Raw genomic sequence first — 23007 nt, 5'->3', positions numbered from 1 at the left:
TTAACGAGTTTATTAATTATTAAACATAATATAATAACACAAAAACATAATAATTAAACAGTTGTTGGTGGAGTTATGGATTGAGTCAGCCAGTCTGAAAAGCAATTTGGAAATTTAGCTCAAAAAATTACTAAGCTAAACTTTGATCTACCAATATTACTATTAGCCCTAAACTCCCAAGAGTTAAAACAAAGAGACAAAGCTCATATGTGCAAAAAGATTTATAGCAATTCTTTTTTCTAGTGGCAAAGACTTAGAAACTATGGGGATAACTATCAATTATGGGATCACTGGACAAATTATGATATATAAATGTAATGGAATACTATGACATAGTTTCAGAGAAAACTGGCTAAACTTCTATAAAATTATAGGGAGTGGAGTAAGCAGAAACAGGAGAACAACTTATTTTATTATAACAACATTGTAAAGACAATTAATTATGAAAGATTTAAGAATCCTGATCATCTATTGACCAATGAGGATTCCAGAGGACATATAATGAAATGTGTTAACTATTTCCTGACAGAGAGGAATGGTGTGGAATCAGAATATAGATTAGGATATACATTTTTGGACATGGCTAATGTGTGGATTTGTTTTGCTTTATTCTGTATATGTTTTTACTTGAGTTTTGTTTTCTTTTGTTTTATCCTTATTAGGGTGAGAGAAAGGAAAATAGATTAGGAAAAACTAGAGAGTAGATACATGTTAATTTTTTAAAAGACAAAAAAAAAAAAAAAAAAAAGATTTAGAGCATGGTTCCACTCTATTAAGATTACCTTATATGCAAATTCTATTTTTTTAACATGTTAACTATACTTCCCAATTCTATATCTTCTGTAAATATAATTACTTCACTTGTTATTTAAACTGGGTTGGCTCATTATTTCTTCATTAAACCCTTATTGTAGTTGACAATGTTCTGCTCTGTCTTCAGGTAGGTTATCTTCTTAAAAAATAAAATAAAATGAGAGCTCTAAAAAGAAGGAAAGGCAGCCTGTTACAAATGGGAAGGGAGAAAGATTTCTTGTAGTCAGAAGGCCTAGGTTATCTGCTCTTTGTATACTATGAGACCTTAGGCAAGGTATTTCAACTTGCTAGACCTTGGAGCATTTAGGCAGTTCAGTGGATAGAGCATAAAGTCTCAGTCAGGAAGACATATCTTTGTGGGTTCAAATCTAGTCTCACACTTCCCACCTGTGTAACCCTGGCCAAATCACTTAGTACTTGGTTAAATGAACTGGAGAGGAAATGGCAAACCATCTTTGCCAAGAAACCCCCATCCCACCCCCAAAAATGGAGCCACCACCACAAGTTGGACAAATGATTGAACAACACCAGACCTCAGTTCCTACTTTGATAATGAAGGGATCTTCAAGGTACCTCCCAATCTTAAACAAATCCTATGACAAACAATAGCTATTTAATGTATCTCTTAAACCCTTTGTTTCATCTAATTACTTATATATTGACTCTATTAGGATGACTAGGAATTGTTAGTATGACTAAAAAGGTCTCTAAATGTCAATAAAAATTTATTAACTTTCTTCTCCCCAGCTCAATTTTTGCTCTTTTTTTCTCTTCTAGTAATAGCCTAATTAATTAATATGTCTTTGCCATAAGAAGGCCATTGCTTTCTACCTGTTGAAAATATATATAATCCTGTCTATTTCACACTTACAGAAATGCATGATAAGTTGGGCCCAGCTCTTGCCTGCTAATATGATGAGATTCTATTCTATTATTTGAATGACTCAGAACCAGGTGTGAGATGATGATAGATAACATATCTAGCAAGGCCCAAGATGTGGTTCCAGGGATTTTCATGCATTGGCAGTAAAGTAGTCCAGAACTTTACTGGCAGATGATTATCCTATAAATCCTTTAATATACTTAATTCTGATTTCTATTACAGCCTGTAATTGTTTAACGTTTATTAAGTGTCCTCACATGGTGCTAGGCACCTTACATTTTGAAGTCACATGAATCTCTCAAAAATCGTTTTAAAAAAAAATATCTGTTCTGCTTCTGGTGACAGCATGGTCCAGGGAAAGAGAAAGGTGGCCTTGGAGTAAGAGGATTTGGATTCAAATCCTGATTCTTCCACTTTCTGACTTTAGTTTGTTTTCGTTTTTGTTTTTCTAAACAAGAAGGTTAACTATATGACTCTATGTGTGGATACTGTTCTTTAATGCTAAAAGAAATTATTGGGAGAATCTGAAGTCAGTCAGGGAGTTGAGAATTAAGAGTTGATTCAGCAGAACTCTAGAATTATGTATGAGTAAGGTTCCTGTATCTGTATCTCCAATCTCTCTCTTTAATTAACTGGGTATTTGGATAATGGAATCATATGACCATAGATTCAGCCTGAATATATCTTAGAGGAATTGTAATTCCCTCAATTTATGTATAAGGCTACTCAGATTTATAGAAATTTAGAATGGCTTTCCTACAAAAATAGTCATAAAGTCACCCCCCAGATCCTTGCTTCCAAATCCAGTATTTGTTATATAATTGAAATTAATTTCCTCCTCTATAAAGTTGATCCATTTCCTTTGGTTTCACTGTACTGACTCAAATTTTTAGCATCATATAGTGAAAACAATACTTTGGAGTAAATGCAAACCTTGCATCTGTGAAACTTCAAGCAAGTCTCTGGGCCTCAGTTTCCTCATCTATAAAATGAGAGTGCTGAACCAGCTGGACTCTACAATCCCTTCTAGCCCTGAACTTATGATCTATGAATTATAGTTGTGGGCCTGGCTAAATAGAAAATAACCCTAATAATTTAGCATTACCTAATTAGGTAATCGAAGACTTGAGGTTACTTATCTCTCTTCCCTCTAGCAAAGTTCTATAGGAAAATGAGTCACAGATTCAATTAAATTACCCAATGGTACTTTGCTAGTAGGAGTTATATGACTGACCTAACAAGCTGTGCCAGTGAAATGTACTATTATAACCAGTAAGCTCAAAAGACATCTGACATGATTAATTTACTCTCATGCCAGATCAGACAATGCTATAAAGAAGTTAATTGCTCTAATTTCTTACTTATATTTATGGCCCATTTTGACTACTGGGTATACTTTGTTTTAAATGTTAGTTGTTTTTTTTCTTCTAAACTAAGGGAAAAAAAGAATTGAAATTAAATGTTAATTGATTGAATTGTAGAATTTTTAAGGTAGAAGAGACCTTAAAGCTCACCTTAGGCTAGTTGTATCAAACTCAAATAGAAAAGAATCACTGCCAGTCATATTGACTTAGAAAAACCACAAAATGTAATACAATATTTTTTAAAAATTTTGTTACATATTTTCCAATTATATCTTAATCTTATTCAAACTTGCTTGGGAGTAGCAGCCTGCTAAGTTTGATACCTCTGATCTACTCAATTCCCAACATCTTACAAATGTGGGAAAGGCATAAGAGGTAATGTGATTCTGATACATTGTTGGTAGAACTGTGAACAGATTCAACCATTCTGTAGAGCAACTTGGAACTATGCTCAAAAGTTATCAAACTGTGCATACTCTTTGATCCAGCAGCATTACTGCTGGGCTTATATCCCAAAGAGATCTTAAAGAAGAGAAACGGACCTATATGTTCAAGAATGTTTGTGGCAGCTCTTTTTGTAGTGGCAAAAAAACCTGGAAACTGGGTGGATGCCCATCAATTGGAGAATGGCTGAATAAATTATGATATATGAATGCTATGGAATATTATTGTTGTGTAAGAAATGACCAGCTGGATGATTTCAGAGAGGCCTGGAGAGACTTACATGAACTGATGCTAAGTGAAATGAGCAGAATCAGGAGATCATTATACATGGCAACAACAAGATTATACAACAATCAATTCTGTTGGACATAGTTCTCTTCAACAATGAGATGATTCAAACCAGTTCCACTTGCTTAGTGATGAAAAGAGCCATTTACATCCAGAGAGCGAGCTGTGGGCACTGAATGTAGAACACAACATAGCATTCTCACTCTCTCTGTTGTTATTTGCTTGCATTTTGTTTTCTTTCTCAGTTTTTCTTTTTCTTCCTTCTTGATCTGATTTTTCTTGTGAAACAAGATAACTATATAAATATGTAAACATATATTGGATCTAAACATGTATTTCACATATTTAACATGTATTGTACTAACTGCCAGCTAGGTGAGGGAGTTGGGATAAGGAGGGGAAAATTTGGAAGAAAAGGTTTTTCAAGGGTCAATGTTGGAAAAATTACCCATGCATATGTTTTGTAAATAAAAAGCTTTAATAAATAAATAAATAAAAAGAAGGGGGAAAAAAGAAGTAATGTGATTTACCAAAGGTCAAACATAAAGTTACTTAATAGTCAAGTCAGGAGTAGAGCTGTCTTGTGTTTTAAGGAATGGATTCTTTTCACTATTCTATGATACTTCCAAGAAAGTGAGTTGGACTATAAATTGAGAATATTGGTACTGGTATTGAGTTATTTAAGTCATATCCAAATCTTCATGAATCCATTTGGGATTTTCTTGGCAGAGATACTGAAGTGGTTTGCTATTTCCTTCTCCAGCTCATTTGAGTGATAAGAAAACTCAGACAAACAGGGGTAAATGACCCTCCCAGTTTCACACAACTAGTAAGTATGTGAGGCCAGATTTGAATTCAGGTCATCCTGAGTTCAGACTTAGCACATTGCCTGCTACATGCCCAATTTTTAGAATATGATTAGGATTACACACCAAAAAAAGTATCACATTGAGCAAGCTACTCAACCTCCACCAACCCCAGTTTCTTCATCTTTAAATGTGTGGGGGTAAGTTAAATATCCTGTGAGATTCCTTCCAGTTCTAAATCTATGAGTCTAAGTTATTTAAGATCTCTGTGTCTCAGATTCCTCATCTATAAAATGAAGGAGTTAGACCAGATGCCCTCTAAAGTTAGAGTAGATGCCTTCGACTAGATGCCCTCTGAACTCCCTTTGGGCTCCTAGTCAATAATCCTCTGATCCTAATTATTTGTTCCAACTAATTGATCACTGAGTAAAGAGAAGAGATATAATTGCACATAAGGTGATGTTAAAGCAAAAATATATCAATAAAAAATGTTTAAGGTAGAGGACAGAAGAGCAAAATAGGAAGTGGATGTAGAAAAAAAAAAAAAAGAAAAAACAAAGGGAATTAGATAACACATGCAGGAAGAAATATATGTATTAGCAAAAACATCAGCAATGTAAGTTCACCTTGCCCTAAGGCCTCTAAGGTGGCAATATATAAATGGTACCCTACTCATATAGAAAAATCAACATGCTTTCCTTTGCACTTAATGTACTTGACACAATGTGTCAAGAAGCAATTTACAATAAGGACAGAACTAGGTCCTATATACTAAGAAATCTATCAAAGATATTTTTATAATAAGTCCAAGGTTTTTTGTTTTTAAAAGTAATAAAAAGACCATTAGGTTGTTCCCCATACTTTCAATCTCTATTTCACACAAGCAGAATGTTCTAAAAAGAAACACTAACCTGGAACTCAGAAGAATGAATTTGAATCTTGACTCTGCAATCTGCCACTTGCCCAACCTGGGCAAGATACTTAACTTGTCTGGGTTGTATCAGCTTCCCCATATGTGAAATGAGAATAATAATATTGACACTGTAGTGCAGCATTATTCTGAAAATGAAAAGATATAATATATCTAAATTGCTTGGAGCCATAACATAACACATAAATGTGAGCTGTCATATTTAAAAGTGTTCTTTTCCAAATTTAAACTCTATATGTCCCTTTGATTTATAGGACCTGGAATGCTTAAAAACATTAAGACAAATTTTGCCTAGTGTCCACCCTATTCCTAAAGAAGGGAGCTACATGAATTCTCTAAGGCCATTTGGGTATCATTTAGGACCCTATGTGTTCTTTTTCACATATAGAAATGATAGTGCTGACCCTCTATCAATAATGTGTTTTGAGTTGTTTTATTAGACTTAATGGGTTTCTACTAATTCATCCAATAAGATTGTCTAATGGTCTGAAGCCTACTTGAGACCAACATATATTTGGGGATGGATGACAAAGGACAGGGGTGAAGTTTCTGGTCAGTGGAATATAGTGATTTTAACTTGTCCCAGTGGGAATGGAATTCATGACCTCATTAGCATGGTACTCTAACCAGTCAAGATAGCCAGATGGAGCTTTCAGTCAATGTACTGAGGCAGTGATTTGCTAAATGGTTAATGTTAAATTAACCATAGACTAAAATAGAGTTATGGTGGGGAGGGAAGAAGAAGAAAGCAGAGAATGAAAATGGTATACTAGTTTTCAAAAAGGGTTTTATATTGTAAATATGTAAATAACGTTTACTGGTGGACTTTAAAGGATGATCTCTTGAAACAGTGATAATGCCTGACATACATTAGGATTTGTGCTTCCATGGCTTATTTGCCAAATTTTACAATTTTTTGTAACAAGTTTATTTTACAAAAAGGAAAAACAAAAGTACCTAAATCAGGCAAATCTTTCCAAGGAAAATGTAAACAAGTAACTTGCATCTCGAGGTTTTATCTAAACTTGCAGAATATCGTATAGTAATTAATTTATTAGGGGTTTCATCAGATCCATATTTTAAGCATTAGAATCTAAAATAAAATGAGTGACTAGCTCAATGTTTCAAGATCAATCACTATCCAAATCAGATTTACAACAAAGTAATATAGCATAGTAGAGTGGCCTAGATTTGTAGGCGGAGTTTCTGGATTCATATCCTGCCTCCACTATTTACTGTCTATATCACTTATCCACTGATCATTGGTTCTCCAAGTATAATCTGAGGACACTTAGATTCCCTGGGAACTTTTTCAGGGGATCACATCAAACTTTTCATAATGATACTAAAACATTTTAATTTTCAAAATAAAATTAGATTATAATGGAGTCTTCAGACAAAAAAAAAGTTTAAGAACCACTAAATTAGATAATCTGGAATAGACTAAAAGTTTTTTCAACAAAGAATCTTTTAACAACAGCTAAAAAAAATATCAGTCTAACAAGATCTCACCAAACCTCAGTCCTTTCTGAGAGAAGATATAAGAAAATAATATGTACACATAAAAATAAACACAAAATATATACCAAGTATGATGTCATTAGCATAGATGGATCATCTCATTTCTCTAGGTACACAGTTTGGGAGAATATCATCCATTGCTCCAAACCAAGGGAAATACATGAATCTTAAGGAATACACTAAGACTTGCAGCAAACATCCTTTAACAATTCAAGTCATAAAGCTAGAGGCCACAAAGCACTGAGAACATCATTTCCTGATTAATAAAAGTCACTGGCTCCTGTTGCTATAGTGCCACTCTTAACATAAACAAAAATTGTAGGTCCCTTTCAAATTTTCTTATGCTACATACAGACTGGCTTTGACATTTTACCTCACCCTCTATACAGTCACTGCTAAACAACAACCAGGGAGGAGAAGGGGGAATCATATTAAGATTCTATGAATATTTCACTGGTTTGTTTTTTTTAATTCAAGAAAAGTTTCCATTCTAGCTACATTTAGCATTCAGGATATTTCAACTTCAGCTGCTCTCACCCTGACAGCAGATCTTTGAAAAGGATATGGCTCTGAAAGAAGCCAGAAGACATTTTACCAAAAAAGAAAAAAAATTAATAACAATAATGGGCAACATTCCCAGTCTTTGTAATTTTATGGAGGAACCTCTGTGAGAAATTTCTTTGGGAATTCAGTTGAATTTGTGCCAATAGCTTGCTTTTCCATGGAAAAACCTGTTTTATAACATATAGTTCTTTTGCTGGGGAATTCACATAATGAGAACAAAGATGGGAATCTGACCTGACATTTTAGGTTTATCACCTTCTGTCTCAGGCTCTCCATATGAACAAGATTCTCACCCTATTGTCAGCAAATAAGATTTCCTTCAGAATTTATACACAATTCTGGGTGTTGAGCTAAGCAAGGTAAACAAAAAACAAGTAAATCCTCCCACCCCTCCAAATTCTATGTCTGTTGCAATAATGTTAGGTATTATAATCACCCATCTCTAAAGAAGATACATTTGGTCCTTTGGGTTTTGGGAGAGAGACAGAGAGGGAGAAAGAGTTTTAATATTACAGAAACCAAAAAGTTTAAGGAATACAAAGAAACATTGAAAGAACTTTCAGCAAAATTTGGAAAAACAACAAATACACACAAAAGTACAATCCACAACTAGAGAAAAGAAGAAGTGAATGTGAATGTAAATGTGAATGAATGGACAAAGAATCCAGATAGTGATTTAGATGAAGTATTTCCTGTATATGCAGAATAGAAAGTGTGACTTCATATTTAAAACTTGAAAGAAGCAAAGATCTTAAAGGTAAGAGGCAACTAGATTTATTATTTAATACCCAGCAACATATAATTGTATATGTTCTAAACTCTGTATTGAGAATTCACAATCATTTGTAATGCCTTCTGACTTCAAGTTCCAGTGGGACCAAAGTCACATTTTTGGTGGGAAGGACAGCTTTGGCTTTGGAATAGACACTTAAAGAGCTATATGTTACACAATGAACAAAGTGAATAAAAAGAATTCATACTACTAAAAGTATCTATTACTTAGTTACTCACTCCAGTGCTCCTTGAAGTTCCAGCTGTGAATCTAAATTCAAAATAAAAATTTTTGATCTCCTTTATGTATTTCCTTCAAACCTTGCCAATACACTTTTTATAACTGACTTGAAGAGCTCATCAAGCCACCCCCCACTTACATAAAAGGAGTTGTTTAATTTTCTTATGAAGATTGGGGTATGGATGTAACTAACTCACTGTTTTAATGCACTGAGCCCTAAATCACCTCTCATTCCTATTCATCAGAAAAGTAAGGCTCTGAGTTGTTTTCGTTCAGTAAATATTGCCTTTCATTTTGTGATATTTATTTCTTGACTGCAAGTGATACCATATTTTTTTCTAATGATGAAAGATGAAAAATGGAGAGAATTCCAGTTAGTGATTATTGGACCACGAAGAAGTAAACTGATTCAAAAAACAAATCCCAGAAAGAATAAGCATCGTGTGAGGTGGAAGCATGGAATTTTTGGCAAATATTCAATTGGGCCCAGGATCAGTAATATAATAACATCCTTGTTTTATTAATAATGGAAGAGAGAATGAATAAAAAGCTCTGAGACTGGACAAAAAAAAAACTTCTTAGCACAGGAATACTCCACTCTTTTGCCCTACCTTGCCTACTTCCAACTGAAGAATTCAAAGACAGAAATTCCTGTCAGCCTTCCTCAAATGCCAAGAGCTACACAAGCTATGGGCAGTGGCCCAAGATGCCATCTATCCCCAAAGAATCCTAAGGCTTCATATTGAATCTAAATCTTGATCAGTATTCTGGACAATGCACCCTATTTTGACGACCAGGAATAAGAATAATCACCTCCAAAGCCTGTCTCTTCAAATCCTCCCTTAGGCCTAGAATACCCCCCCAGCCTACCCCAAAATTGAAACTGACAGTGGAATAATTATCTAGTGAATTTGGGTCGTGAAGACAGCCATTCTGGATAATTTAATTCAAACTACATTCAAAGTCACTGGATAATGCCTCTTCATGGGTAATTGTTCTCTACTCTCCCTTACCATGTGCTTTAGAGCTCTGAACTTAATCCTACCAGTTATAGATCCCATTCTTAAAAGGTATGACAGCTTATCTGTAGATTTAGGGGTACAACTGGCCTATTACATCTGAATTTAAACTATCATCACACACACGTTAGAAGAGTCTCTTTTCCACAGCTTGCTGACTTTTAAGCTATCAATGGAATACTGTTCTACTTCAAATTACAGATGCCAGAGAAAAGAAGTGACTTTGGGACAAAGAGAACACACATTCAAGAAAGAAAAAGCCCAACCCAACTCTAAGCCAATGACAGCTATCAGTTGCAATAATATTATTTTTTGCTTCCCCTTCTCTTTTATTTCTATAGCCTTGCTGACTCCTGGGGCATTAGTCTCTCATATCCTTTAATATCCCACCTCCACACCCCAGGGACAGCCAAACTTCATTCCTGTAAAAATCTAACTACTTTCAAAGCCCAGTCTCCTCCCACAAAGAGAAAATGACCCCAGTTAAGGTCACACATAAGTTGATGTTAATGGCTAGCATTTACATATGGCTCTAAAGTTTCAAAGTACTTTATATATTATCTTATTTGATAATACTAACAGATGAAATACCAATTGAGAACTTGGAATTTGGCTCCCATCTCTCCTTTCCACTAGCTTTTGTCAAAGCCTTGAAAGTCTACTTTATACATCAGTCTTCTCTTTTTCCTTTATATTTATTTCCTCATTTCCTCATTTATTTTCTCATTTATACAGCTGGGCTGAATCTGTCAACAAAGATGTTGTTTCTTGATTAAACTTTATGCATATGGCACTGGGAGAGAAAAAGAGTTGAGGGAAATACACTCTCTTAAAAAAAAAAAAAACATTCTTGAGAAATTCATAGAAAATATTTTAGTCTCACTGACCAAGCAAATTTTTGTTCTTTATAATCATTTTGTTCTTATAATCCTCATCTGGAAAATTTTCAACTTATAAAGATGAATAGGTTATATGACTTTAAAGGATATCTAAAGACTTCTCTGAATTTCCACTATTAATCCTCAAAGTGTCAGGAACAACAGAGATCTTAGCACAAGAGTTTGTATGGGAGTATTATATTGCTCATACTGAGAAAACTCACTTTTCTTCTCTTCCTTCTTCAAAAATATTAGTGAGCTAGAAGATGAATTCAGAAAGCCTACCACAGCCATATAAAAACCTATTCTATTTACATAACCATAATAAAGAGATGCCTTAATTTCCAAATTGGACAATTCTTCCAAAACCAACTAAATCCTAATGATTTTGAGGTGAAATCCTATCCCTAACTCAGAAACAGAAATATGCCCATAACAGACCAATTCTTCTTGTACAATTGTGTCCACATGAAAAGTAAGTCCTATTATTATCTGTAAGTAGTCCTTATTAAATATATCCTCCACAAACTGTAGCATATTTCTCAGTTTTCTTTGGGAGAAATCTTATCTAAGGAAGATATGAGTTCTTTATTACCACATGGGGAAATATATACACATGTGATTATCATGGTCTTCTTCATCATCATTACCACAATTGCTATTCATAGTATTTCCTAGGAATGAAATGAGGGAATTAAGATTATTTCATTGATTAAAGCTAAATTGTCTGTATTTTAGTAGGCCTCACATTTTTTTACATACTTTATTTATACACCCACACACACACATAATTCTAATTTCATAAAAATGAAACATATGAAAAATAAACTCTAAAAATTTGGCTCTGTGTTTTAAATTTGAGTGGAAGCCTTATAGATTCTTGCCAACAACAACAAGGAGAAAAAGGAATTTTTTTTTCCTTTGGACTCTGGAATAAAAAATAAAACTTTTCTTTTCTATAAGGTTGAATGCCTCCAATTTTCCACACTCTATTCAACTTCTGACTATCCAGCCTCCTCACAGTGACCATTGGCTTTTCTTTTCCCCTAAATGAGCCACTTTGTATTAGGAATTCAGTCAACTCAATATGAAGTTCTAGTTCTCTTCTTAAGAAAGAATCTAATTACTTTACAAATAATTGTGTAAATAAAATGAAAAAAATCCATAGGGATTTCTTTTGCAAAGTTTGAAATGCTATGCAAATGTAAGGTATTATGATTAGTAGCAACAAGTGTTCCTGGTCTGACTACTGTGTTAGAGCTTCAGAATCTCCTTACAAGTTTTCAGCGCTCACTGTTGTTCAGTCGTTTCTGTCATGTCCAATTCTTCATGAACCCATTGGGAGTTTTCTTGACAAAGATACACATGTACAAACACATATACGCAATATATGTGTACACATGTGTACACAGATACATACAAGTCAAAATAAAGGAGAAAAATAGAGATTCGGGGTCAGGGAGAATAGAGGAGCCTAAAAGAATGCTAAAAAGAGAATGGAAAACTAAAATAACAGGAAATGTGAAAGGGAAAAAATATAGAAAGTTCATTAGAGAAATTTGAAAGAGAGAATAAGGGAAATGAGAAATAATTTTGGAACAAGAATATGGCTAAACAGAAAAAGACAAAAACAAGATTGAACTGGGTGAGGTTCTGGTTTTAAAATAGTCAAAATCCTGTGGAAAGAAAATCCATAGTGACAGTCCCTGAAAGATAAAAGAGGTAACACAGGGTTCTAAATATACTGAAAAGAACAAGAAAAGCCCATCTCTTACTTATGGTATAAATGTTAATAGATAAGAAAGAAAATAAAAAGATATAAAATGAAAATAAAGTTAGGGAAATGCTTTTAATACCTTTAATACTCCAAGACTACTTCTAAGTTTTCTAGAATGCCCTTGCTCCATAACCTCCAACTTTTTACTAATTTCTTACGTTAATGTTTGATGGCAATATAGTAGAAAAAGTCCTGATCAGACTTATAGAAGCCTGTTTCATCCTAACTCCACCACTGACCACTTGTGTGACCTGGGGTCTCTCTGAGCCTTATTTTCCTTAACTATAAAATTTAAAAATTGGACTTGAATCTCTCTAAGTTCCCTTCCAGATCAAAAGCACTATTTTCCTCCCCTTATAAATGCATTCTGATATTGGTTACAATTATAGGACACTTTATAAACAACTATATAACAGGTTGTTTCATAAGAAATTTTTTTTGTCTATATTTGCATGGCACAACTGCATTCTCCTCCTCCCATTTCAATTAAATTGCTCAATTTGAATCAAAGAAAATCAAATCAAATCAAAGAAACCAAAGAAAATGTTAATAATGGCAACATTATTATATTAATGAAAACATAAGCCAAACTAGTTTGACTATATTGATAAATTCATAAAATTCACTTAGTGTTTTAGATTAATTTATCAGTTTATCAAAATGAACCAAGCTAAACATTAAAATTCATGAAAAAATTTTAAATACTTTTTAACTTCATTCTTTCTTATTGTATATTCTTTGAAAATAGCTATTCTCCATAATATTTTATCAAATGAAATAATTTGAAGAACAAAATGTTGGCTATTGCATCTTATATACTCATTGGCCTAAAGAGGTCATTTAATTCATGTTTTACTTTTAGTTTAAAAAAAAAATCTAAACCACTCCAGATGCACATATCTTGCTTAGAGAGGAGATTCTAAGAAAAGATATTCTTCCAATCTTCTTTAATTATCTTTTCTCTCTGGAAATTCTTCCTTATACCCAAAAGGATGGAAAACAGGTCATTTTATCCATGGAAGTATTGTTTGTGAGTGTCTTCAGAGCGTAAAATGCATCATAGTGATAATTATAGAACTGCCTATCTAGAACATCAAAATGTGATCTACAGGAATATTCAGGGCCACTGCTGTAGTATGCAGGTCTTTTTTCCCCTTAAATAATAACAGCTTTAAAAAATCACCTTGATTTCTGAACCCAATACTTATATTGGAATAGAACACAATATTTCTGAATTGACATTTTTTTTCTCCTTTAGGATTGCCAGATCCATAGGTTTCATTTTTTCAGCAATACTTTTTTTTAATATTAGGACAAATGAAAAGTTTACAAAATCATTATAATAATGCAAGGAACATACAATATATCTTCTATCTGAAAGTCAATGTAGACAAATTGTCAGGATATTCAATTAGAAGCCAAATGAATCTTTTCAACTTTTCCTCAGGTCTACTAATTAAATTGTATATCTTCTCAATTTTCTGGACTGCTTGAAAAACATCACGGATTTGATCTTTGGAGGTACAGTCGGGTGAGAGGAACATTTTGGGTTTCTAATACATCTTCTCTAGAATAATATACTTTGTTTCCTCTATACAATGAAGTAACAAAAATAACAATATTTGTAAAGTAATTTTCTTCCATGGCATTTTGAGGCATGTGATTTCACTTATTCTTCCACAGGCCTTACAATAATCCAAGGCTGTACACATCACCAATTGGTCTGTAATTTACAATCTAAAACCTGTTTGAGACAGTGAAGTCATTTGATTAGCCCATAATGACATAGCCAGTATGCGAAACATAATCTCTAGAAGAATATGAGTATCTTGAAGTCAGGGACTCTTCAATTTTGTCTTTATATTCCCAGAGTCTAGAAAAGTATTGGGAACATAGTAAGCACTAAATGAAAGTACATTGCATTAAATGTGCTTTGTCAGGACTTGAACTACTCCCACACACTCCCAATGCCAAGACCTGCTTCCCCTCCACTACAGCTATGTCTCACATAATATGAACCCTTCTAATAAAAAGATAAACCAAAATATTGTCACCTTGAGCAAGGAGGGGGAAAAGTCATACTCAAAATCACCCCAATCACTTTCCTTAGAGAAATATTCTTCAAATTTGTCATCATTGTCTCCCCAATATTCTCCTCAAAGATTTCTCTACATAAATGTTGCTGGGTGGAAAGTTTAAGCGTGGTTTGCTAAGCAACTGAAGTGCTGAACACTGTATTTATAGAAAGAGGTAGGAACCAACCTAGAAAGGCACTCAGAGAGAATCAAAGAAGAGCTGAACACGTTAAGGCTCTCACATGACAGTTTAGATCATCTCAGATCTCTTCCAATGGAGAGAAAATGGCATCAAAGGCAAAAAACCTTTTTTTTTTTCCCTCCCTTCTAAGTATGAAAACACAACATCATTAGTCAAATTTACTCTGAACTTCCGCCTCCTCATGTTGATTTGTACTCAGGTTGAGTAAACATATCTTTCCATCAAGGTAAATAAATGTAAAAGGCATATCAGTAACTTAATTGCTTAAGGAAAGATGCAGTGCAGGCTCTATCCCTGTTTTTGATGATGCTATTTAGAGCATTAGAGTTAATGTCCTTCAGGAAAAGAAGCGATTATCTTTGTATAGTATCTTTGTCTTTCTCATTGAAATCTGACCTATGGTATTTCAGCCTATAACTGTGCTGTTTGTAGTTTTGACAGAAGTCATAAAAAGCAATGCCAACCAGTAGAAATATGTTTTCTAGATATTTTTCTGCAACTGTACATCTTTGAGAAACAAAAATTTGACAGGCAGTTGTTCTAAAATATGGTCTGTTTGCTCCTGGTGAGTTAACAAAAATGAAAATGAAAATATCCAACATATTCAGTTTTTTTCAAATGTCATAAGTATGATTCAAAATGCATTTTTAATCCAAATTTCATGTGAATTTTGAGTCTGAAAGCATTTTCAACTCCATTTCAAACACATGCTATACACCCATTCCCTGTGGGAAATAAAATCTACTCTTCTCCATGTGGCATTACCTAGGGGTCTGAACTCTGAGGAAGTCAGTCCCTCTTATTAAGATGAAATAGTTTTAATAGATCTGTAGCATAGATGTCTAAAGAAAGACAGAAGGGAAGAAAGGTGGGGGAGGGAGACTGAATCTGAAATTAGAATCTGGTTCGTAGCATGCATGTGGATTTAGTTCACATACACAGCTGCCAGACTGACATGATAGATCTTAAGGGCTACAAAGGAATGGAGAAATTCTATCCAATTAATACCCCTCAAATTAAAAATTATGGTACAATAGTTCATACCAGCTTTACAGACTGTGTCTATACAATGCCATAACATCTGGAAGCAAAGTGAAAAATTCAATCATCTGGATGTTGGGTCTATGCAATGCCAAACATCTGGGATTTTAGAAATACCTTAGCTTTAGATACCATAGCCTTAGGCCAACGAAGAGTTATTGGGACTATGTTGTGCTCTACAAAGCAGTCTCCAACTGACCTTGTCACCAAAATAAGAACTATTTAGGAGCAGCTGTCCTGGTGACAGGGCTTAAAGCTTCTCCATCACCTTTGCTATTCTTCATCCCTCCATTCTGATTACCAAATCCAAAGCACTACTAGGATTCTTATGTAATCCATTGTAATAAAGAAGCTCTTATATGATTGGGATGAGAAAGGGAGGAAGAAGATAAGTAGAGCCCACTAAACTCAAAATAGGATTGATATTTCCTGATATAAAATTCTAGCAGTAGATTCCTCAGTTTCGGGACTAGGAGAAAAAAGCATAACCTTATAGTTTAGGAATCAATGAAGAGATTTTTTTTTAATTGACATTGAAATTACCAAATTCTTCATTTACATAGAAATCCTTTTATTCCCCTTTTTGTGTCATTTTAAGTGAAGAATCAAGTGTCCTTAACTTTGATTTCTCTCAGTTCTTTCAATTTAAACCATTGTACATCACACTAATTAAAGTGTGTATGAGCTGAAGTATAAAATTCATATACATATATATATGTATATATATATATGTGTATATGAATTTCATATTTTTATATATTTTATATTTATATTTATTTATTTATTTATACCATACCACACCATGTTCTGGAAAAGCAGTACAGTTTTTAGATATGTCCCCCACCCCATGACCTCCTTGCTACAGATGGAACCCCATACTTTGCTTAGTACAGCATAACACCGAAAGGCAAGGTATCTGTAAATGGTGTGCCTGTTTTGACAGCAGAAAACCTGGCATCAAATCTACTCCTTATTCTTCTGAATTACATAAATACTGGCAAATTACTTGAATTTTGTCCTCTGTAATATGAGAATAATGATATCTATAGGATCCACTTCACATGGTATTTAAAAGGCTCAAGTGAGAGAATATATGTTAATCATTTTATCAACTGGAAAGTGCCTTGTAAATATCAGTTTTTAATATTATGCAAACCTTAAAAATAATTTTACCTGGAAAGAAAATGCAGACAAGTAAAAACAGTTTGGGTTTTTATTACTATTTTTGTTGATGCATTTTTGTGGTGGTTAGGGATACTATTTTTATTCAAGCCAAGATTATGAGAACAAAAAGTGATTTTTTTTCTCCATTGAGCAACCAATCATCTTTGGCTCATAAGCTGATATTTAAGATTATGCAATTTTAAAGACATTAGCACAACAATTTCCAACAATTCAAATTAATTGCTTTAAATCTTTAGGTCATATTTCTTTATTTTTAAAAATATATAATGCAAAAAATTATTATATGAAAAGCATTTGGAGCTCCATATATTTTGCTACTAATTTCATGTATGGACATGGAATCCCTTTTCTCCTAATATGGATGTGGCATAGCAGTACATAAATGATTCCTTATTCTAAGTCTTTTAAATATGCACCAGATGTATCTTTTGTAAATGTTATGTTTCTCAACATCTCAGCATTTGCAAATAGTTGAAAGCTATGTCAAGCATGTTTTAATGGGGCATAAAGTGCATATTCAAAGAAATGGCATACCATTGTAATAGGTGGAAATATAAATGTTGTCAATTGATACATTTTCCTCCTATTGATTTAAATTACATAATATTGCCCTTTATATACATTCAGATTCTATATTAATTTAAAGGTAGCAATATGTTTATATTAATGGATTCTACATGAATATAGATAGAATTCATGTAAAAGATTAATTTTAGAACTATAAGATTTTCAAATCATCTAGTTGAATGCTATTAAAAAAAAAAAACTAAGACCAAAATGACACATAGTTACTCACTACATATATCAATCTATTGCTTAATTAAAGGAAGTTGATCATAGTGTTTCTCTCTCTCTCTCTCTCTCTCTCTCTCTCTCTCTCTCTCTCTCTCTCTCTCTGTGTGTGTGTGTGTGTGTGTGTGTGTGTGTGTGTGTGTGTGTGTGTTGCCCCCTCCCCAACCCTGTTTCTCTCTCCATATGTGTGGGGGGAGTTTGTCCCTTTGACTGCCCAAATAAATAAGTAGAAGCATGTATGAAAAAAAAAAAAAAAGAATGCCTTTTATTGGCTGTATTCAGAAGTTATTGATAGACTCACAATACAGCTTAAACTTAAATAAAGTTACACAAATTGTCACATGAGAAGTCAGAAAATAGTATCAAAAAATGTGATCTTTATTTTAGGGAGTATAATAACCAACACTAAAAACAATGTTCATTGCTATTGTTAACAATAGTTAAAGAAAGTTATTGTGATCTTCCAGCTGGTATAAAATTCTACACTTTATTAAGCACTTGTTTTTTTCATTATTACAGAGTTCTCTCATCCAAAAAAAAAGAGACCCCAAACCTTTCCTAATATTACAGATGTCAAAAGTATTTTACAAATACATCAAAATCACACTTAATATTTCAATTAGGATCTTCTAAAATACAAGTTACCCTACAGGGTACAGGAAATTAAGACTATGACCTAGAATCAAGAAGATCTAAATTCAAATCCAATCTCAGACAATTAATAGTTGTGTGATTCTGGGTAAGTCATTTAATCTCTCCCTGTCTCAGTTTCTTTAGCTATTAATAATAAATTTAAAAAAAAAAAAAAGATAATAGGTGGCACAGTGGATAACCAGGAGGACCTGAGTTCAAATCCAGACTCAAACATTTGACACTAGCTTTGTGATCCTGGACAAGTCATTTAAACCTAATTGTTTTGTTGAGAGAGAAGGAGAGAGAGAGAGAGAGAGAGAGAGAGAGAGAGAGAGAGAGAGAGAGAGAGAGACTACTTACATCCCAAGGTTTGTTATCATATTATCAAATGAGATAATATCTATTGTTTTTGGTTTGGTTTTGTTTTGTTTGATGAGGCAACTGGAGTTAAGTGACTTGCCCAGGGTCATACAACTAGAGAGTGTTAAGTGTCTGAGACCAGATTTGAACTCAGGTTGTCCACTGCTGCCCCAATGAGATAATATCTATTATATGCTTTGCAAACTTTAAAGCACAATATGAATTATTATTAAAATAGAAAACTACATGATAAAAATAACTGACATTTATATGATACTTTAAGGTTTGCAAATTAGCTTTCCTTATATTCTTGCAAGCCAACCTTCCCTACAATGAAATATTACAGATTAATATCCTCATTTTACATTTGTGTCATTTTCTGAACATCAAAAATTTTCTCATGTTATATCATTTCATGTCTTGCCACTTGAGAGTTAATAGCAACTATAAATATTTTATTTAAAATGTAACAATGGTTTCATTTTTTGGCTCTAAAATGTGATTTTTCATTTATTAAGTTAGTGTTTCACTTGATAACATTTTTGAAGGTTATATAGATGACTATGCTTTATCACTCTTCAAAAATGAAACTATCCATTCTTCCTACTAATCCATAAGGACCTCCACACACAACCCACCTCCTTGCCTCAACATTCTACTGTCTAAGAAGTGGGCACAAATGCAATTGTTAGTTTTACAAGGTTTGTGATTGATTCCAACTTCACTGACTATATATTGAATACCTGAAATGGACAAATTATTTCTGGATGGAATTGAATTTTGCAACCAATTATCACATAACAGACACCTTTGTAAGGGTTTTTGAAGCACAAAGCTTCATTTGAAGAAGCAGCCACCATGCATGTAATATGAACTTTTAATGGAAGTAGCATTTGAGTAAAGTTAAAAACAAATAAGTCAAAAATTTCCTATCAGCTCAAACAGTTCTATTCTACTATGTCAGTCAAGTACATGTTGATAAGACAGATCTTAATGGTTTGGAGGTAGTGCTGATCTTTTGAGTCATATGCATGCTAAAGAAGCTCTTTTTTCATCAATATCTGTTTTCTGTCCTTCAACTTTCATATTGAGAGAAATAAACACCTATAGCTAAAAAAACACCTTAGCAAAAGAATAAATTTTTAAAATGCAGCTAGCACTTAGATAGCTCTTTAAGGTTTGCAAAGCATTTTACATGTATCATTTCATCTTCACAACAACCTTGGGATGGATGTCATTAGTATTCCCCTTTTACATAGGAGGAAACTGAGGTCCAGGGATATTATATGTTTTGTCTATGGTAACACACAGCCAGTAAATTTCTGAGACAGGGGTCAAACTTTGTTTTCTCCAATTCCAAATTCTGATCTTTGTTTTGCTGACTAGCTGTTCCATACATAGACATAAGTAGATATGCATGAAGATTCAGAGATGTTGTGTTTGATGCAACATCTCTGAGATAACAATCTTATGAGCATAATGTGAAGAGTTTCAGTAGGTAAATATTCCCATATTAGACACTGGTGAATAGTGAATCCCAGCCTACACTTTTCTTAAAGAAAAGGTAGAATAATGACATTGGTGTCAAATGCAAATACAAACAGAGGCCACTAAATCATACATAATTCAGATCTCTGTGAGCAGAAAATTGACTTAGAAAACCACACATGTTTGTATATTTCTTTTTTTATTAATACATCAACACATTAAAATCAGATAAGAACTGCATTTTAGTCTGCTTGGGATAGAATAAAGCATTTTTAATTAATGCATGTAAAATGACCTAGAAATCTTAAACTGTTTACAACTACTTTATCTATCCCCATTTCATATCAAATAAGACAATGGAATTATGGACACCATCAAATTCTTTGAAAGCAAAATGAGAATGGTGATACCAACCTCTATGATAGAACTGTTTGATGAATAACAAAACAAAATAATAGGGAAAAGATTCTTATCCACAAACTCTATCAGACCAAGTAGTCTCACTGAACTCAAAAAGGTCTTTTATGATGAGATATAACTCTCTCTGTAGTGAGCTACCTACCTGTTCTGCTCCAATAATAGTGAGCATTGGAAAGACTGTTGCTCCATGAACATCTGAGTGATCATATCCAAAGACCCTTGAGATTTCATATTTAATCAAAAACAAACAAGCAAACAAACAAACAAGACTAGAGTCGGTTGTCCGAATAGTCTCCGAAAATGGTTGAAAAGATCACTTGGTTCAGATCTGGTTTCAAATCCAAGCTCTGTTACTCATCATTTATGTACATGATTCTATACAAGTCACAACATCTTTAGACATCAGTTTCCTTATTATAAAATGGGAGCCTGGACTAAATTAACTCCAAGGTCAGGTACCTTTCAGCTAAATTCTTGAGAATTGAGTATAAACAGCTAACCATGCCTTTAAAATTTAAGTAGTTGATATAAACTAATATTACTCCCAACTAAATTCAGAGGGATTTGAGGTGGCCATTGGCCTCTGTGCTTTCCCAAAATCCTTAGGAGATCAATTTAATGAATTCTCAAAGCCTACTATACAGATCTATACTTTGTCTTTCATATGCAAACTCCAGACACAAGGTGAAACAAAAATACAAATTCATGCCCATAAATACAACCATAGTAAAAGAAATATTAAACTTTTCTGTTTTGTTTCCCCCTCTACATAGTTCCAAATATACTATAAGCCAGAAGTTCTCTAGTTCTATGTATTGCATTGAGCTTAGAAAGGAAATTAACTAAATTTAGTATGTTTATAGTAAATATTGAGAATAAAAAATAAAATTAAAATAGCTTAAAATGCTGACTAAAGATGAGAATAAGTATTCAGATTCTGATAAAGATGTCCATAGATTACTAGAAGTCTATAAATAGCAATAGCTTCAAAAGTATATGGCAAAGAGAATTTTAGGGATGTTGAACTGTTTTGTAAATAAAGTCTACAATTTAAACTTACAGCACTGCCTACAGGGATATATTCCACCACCACCCCCAAAAGAACTATTATTACAGAATCCTTGACGGAATTGATCATATAAAATGGAGGGCAGTTTATCTAGTTAGGTCTGGATATAAAATCTGTGGGGGGAAAAAAGGAAAAGGTAGGGATAATTTTATAATCAAACTTTAGTGTTCTTGGTTGGAAGGAATCTATCCCATGAATGAAATCTTATTTTATTGGCTTTTTTGTTGTTGTTTAAATAAAAGGTATCTTCACTATTCTCTAAGCACTTTTACTGGTCATTTAGGGATATAATGTCACATATTGTGTCTTCATTTGCAATTGACACAATAGTTCTCAGACATTCAGCTCATCAAACTAGCTATTAGGAAACATAACTTTCATAATTGTTTCCATGCCTATTTTAACATTTTAAATAATGTCTTTTCTAAAACAGAGGGTGGGGGAAAAGAGAGACTGAAGCAAGGAGCTAGGATGGGGTCATCAAAATTCCTTTCAATAATTTGATTCTTTCTTTCTATGAATATGCTACATCTTGGGCAAAGGACAGTTAATAGCAGCCAATCCTGATTGGCTGACATCTGGTTTGTTGTTTTTTTTTTTTTTTTTTAAACAAGATCTGTATTTGCCAAGTAGCTGGACAGCAAAATTCATTTGGTATTCATGGGAAGTACTTGCAGAACAATAATGACAATAATTGCCTCTGATTCTTGTGTTTACAACACTGCCAAAGTATCATTAGGGCCTTATTTATAGATAATAATGCTTATTAATCACAAGTATTTGAATTTTGGAATGTATTAGATTAATATTCTTTTGTACCTCTGTTCTGCACTAATGCTATGAAAGACATTTACTGAATGCAACTCATTGGGAGAGCTTATTTTGAGCAGTAAAATAATATGTGTAATTTGTAGGTGATAGATATAAAAATTACAGGCCTACCTCTAGCAGTCTGCACCATGAGCAATGGTCAACACTGAAAATTAGACCCTAAAACTAAAATCAGGGATATAAGGTAAGAAATCTAAATAAATATCTCTAAAGGCATTAATCAAAAAACAACTATTAAATTTTTATGGGAAGAATGCTTCCCAACCATAAGTCTATTATTTGGGGGGTTTTCTGGTTTTAAACCTTTAATGGCTAACATTATTTCATAGAAAAGTGGATATTCCCATGAAACATCAATATCATTAACCCAAACTTCATGAATAAAAAACAATAGCAATAATCAGAATATCACTTCAGAACTTAAGAAAATCTGTGCTTTTATCAGTGTGGGTACATCTCTAAACATACACCTCCCAGCCCAAAAAAGTGAAACTTAAAATCTCTCCAGATTTTAATAGAGATAACTTCCTGAGTAATTGTGGCCAAAAGATTCATTGGTCTCCTGGTAATGAATTCTCTAATAAAATGAAATTAGATCACAATAAACAATT

At 33.3% G+C, this 23007-nt stretch overlaps 1 long non-coding RNA gene across 2 annotated transcripts in view; it reads right to left on the bottom strand.

The window, feature by feature from the left end:
• The window catches only part of LOC141560909 (uncharacterized), a 57078-nt gene that overhangs the window by 16836 nt on the left and 17235 nt on the right, over positions 1-23007 (bottom strand). For both annotated transcript variants that reach the window (XR_012487882.1, XR_012487883.1), the window contains exon 2: positions 5510-5657. This is a non-coding gene — a long non-coding RNA (uncharacterized LOC141560909). The remainder of the gene's footprint in view (positions 1-5509; positions 5658-23007) is intronic.

This window comes from Sminthopsis crassicaudata, chromosome 3, assembly GCF_048593235.1.
Source record: "Sminthopsis crassicaudata isolate SCR6 chromosome 3, ASM4859323v1, whole genome shotgun sequence".
Classification (NCBI taxonomy): Eukaryota; Metazoa; Chordata; class Mammalia; order Dasyuromorphia; family Dasyuridae; genus Sminthopsis; species Sminthopsis crassicaudata.
The sequence above is the reverse complement of the archived record's forward strand: the minus strand, read 5'-3'. Positions and strand labels throughout refer to the sequence as shown.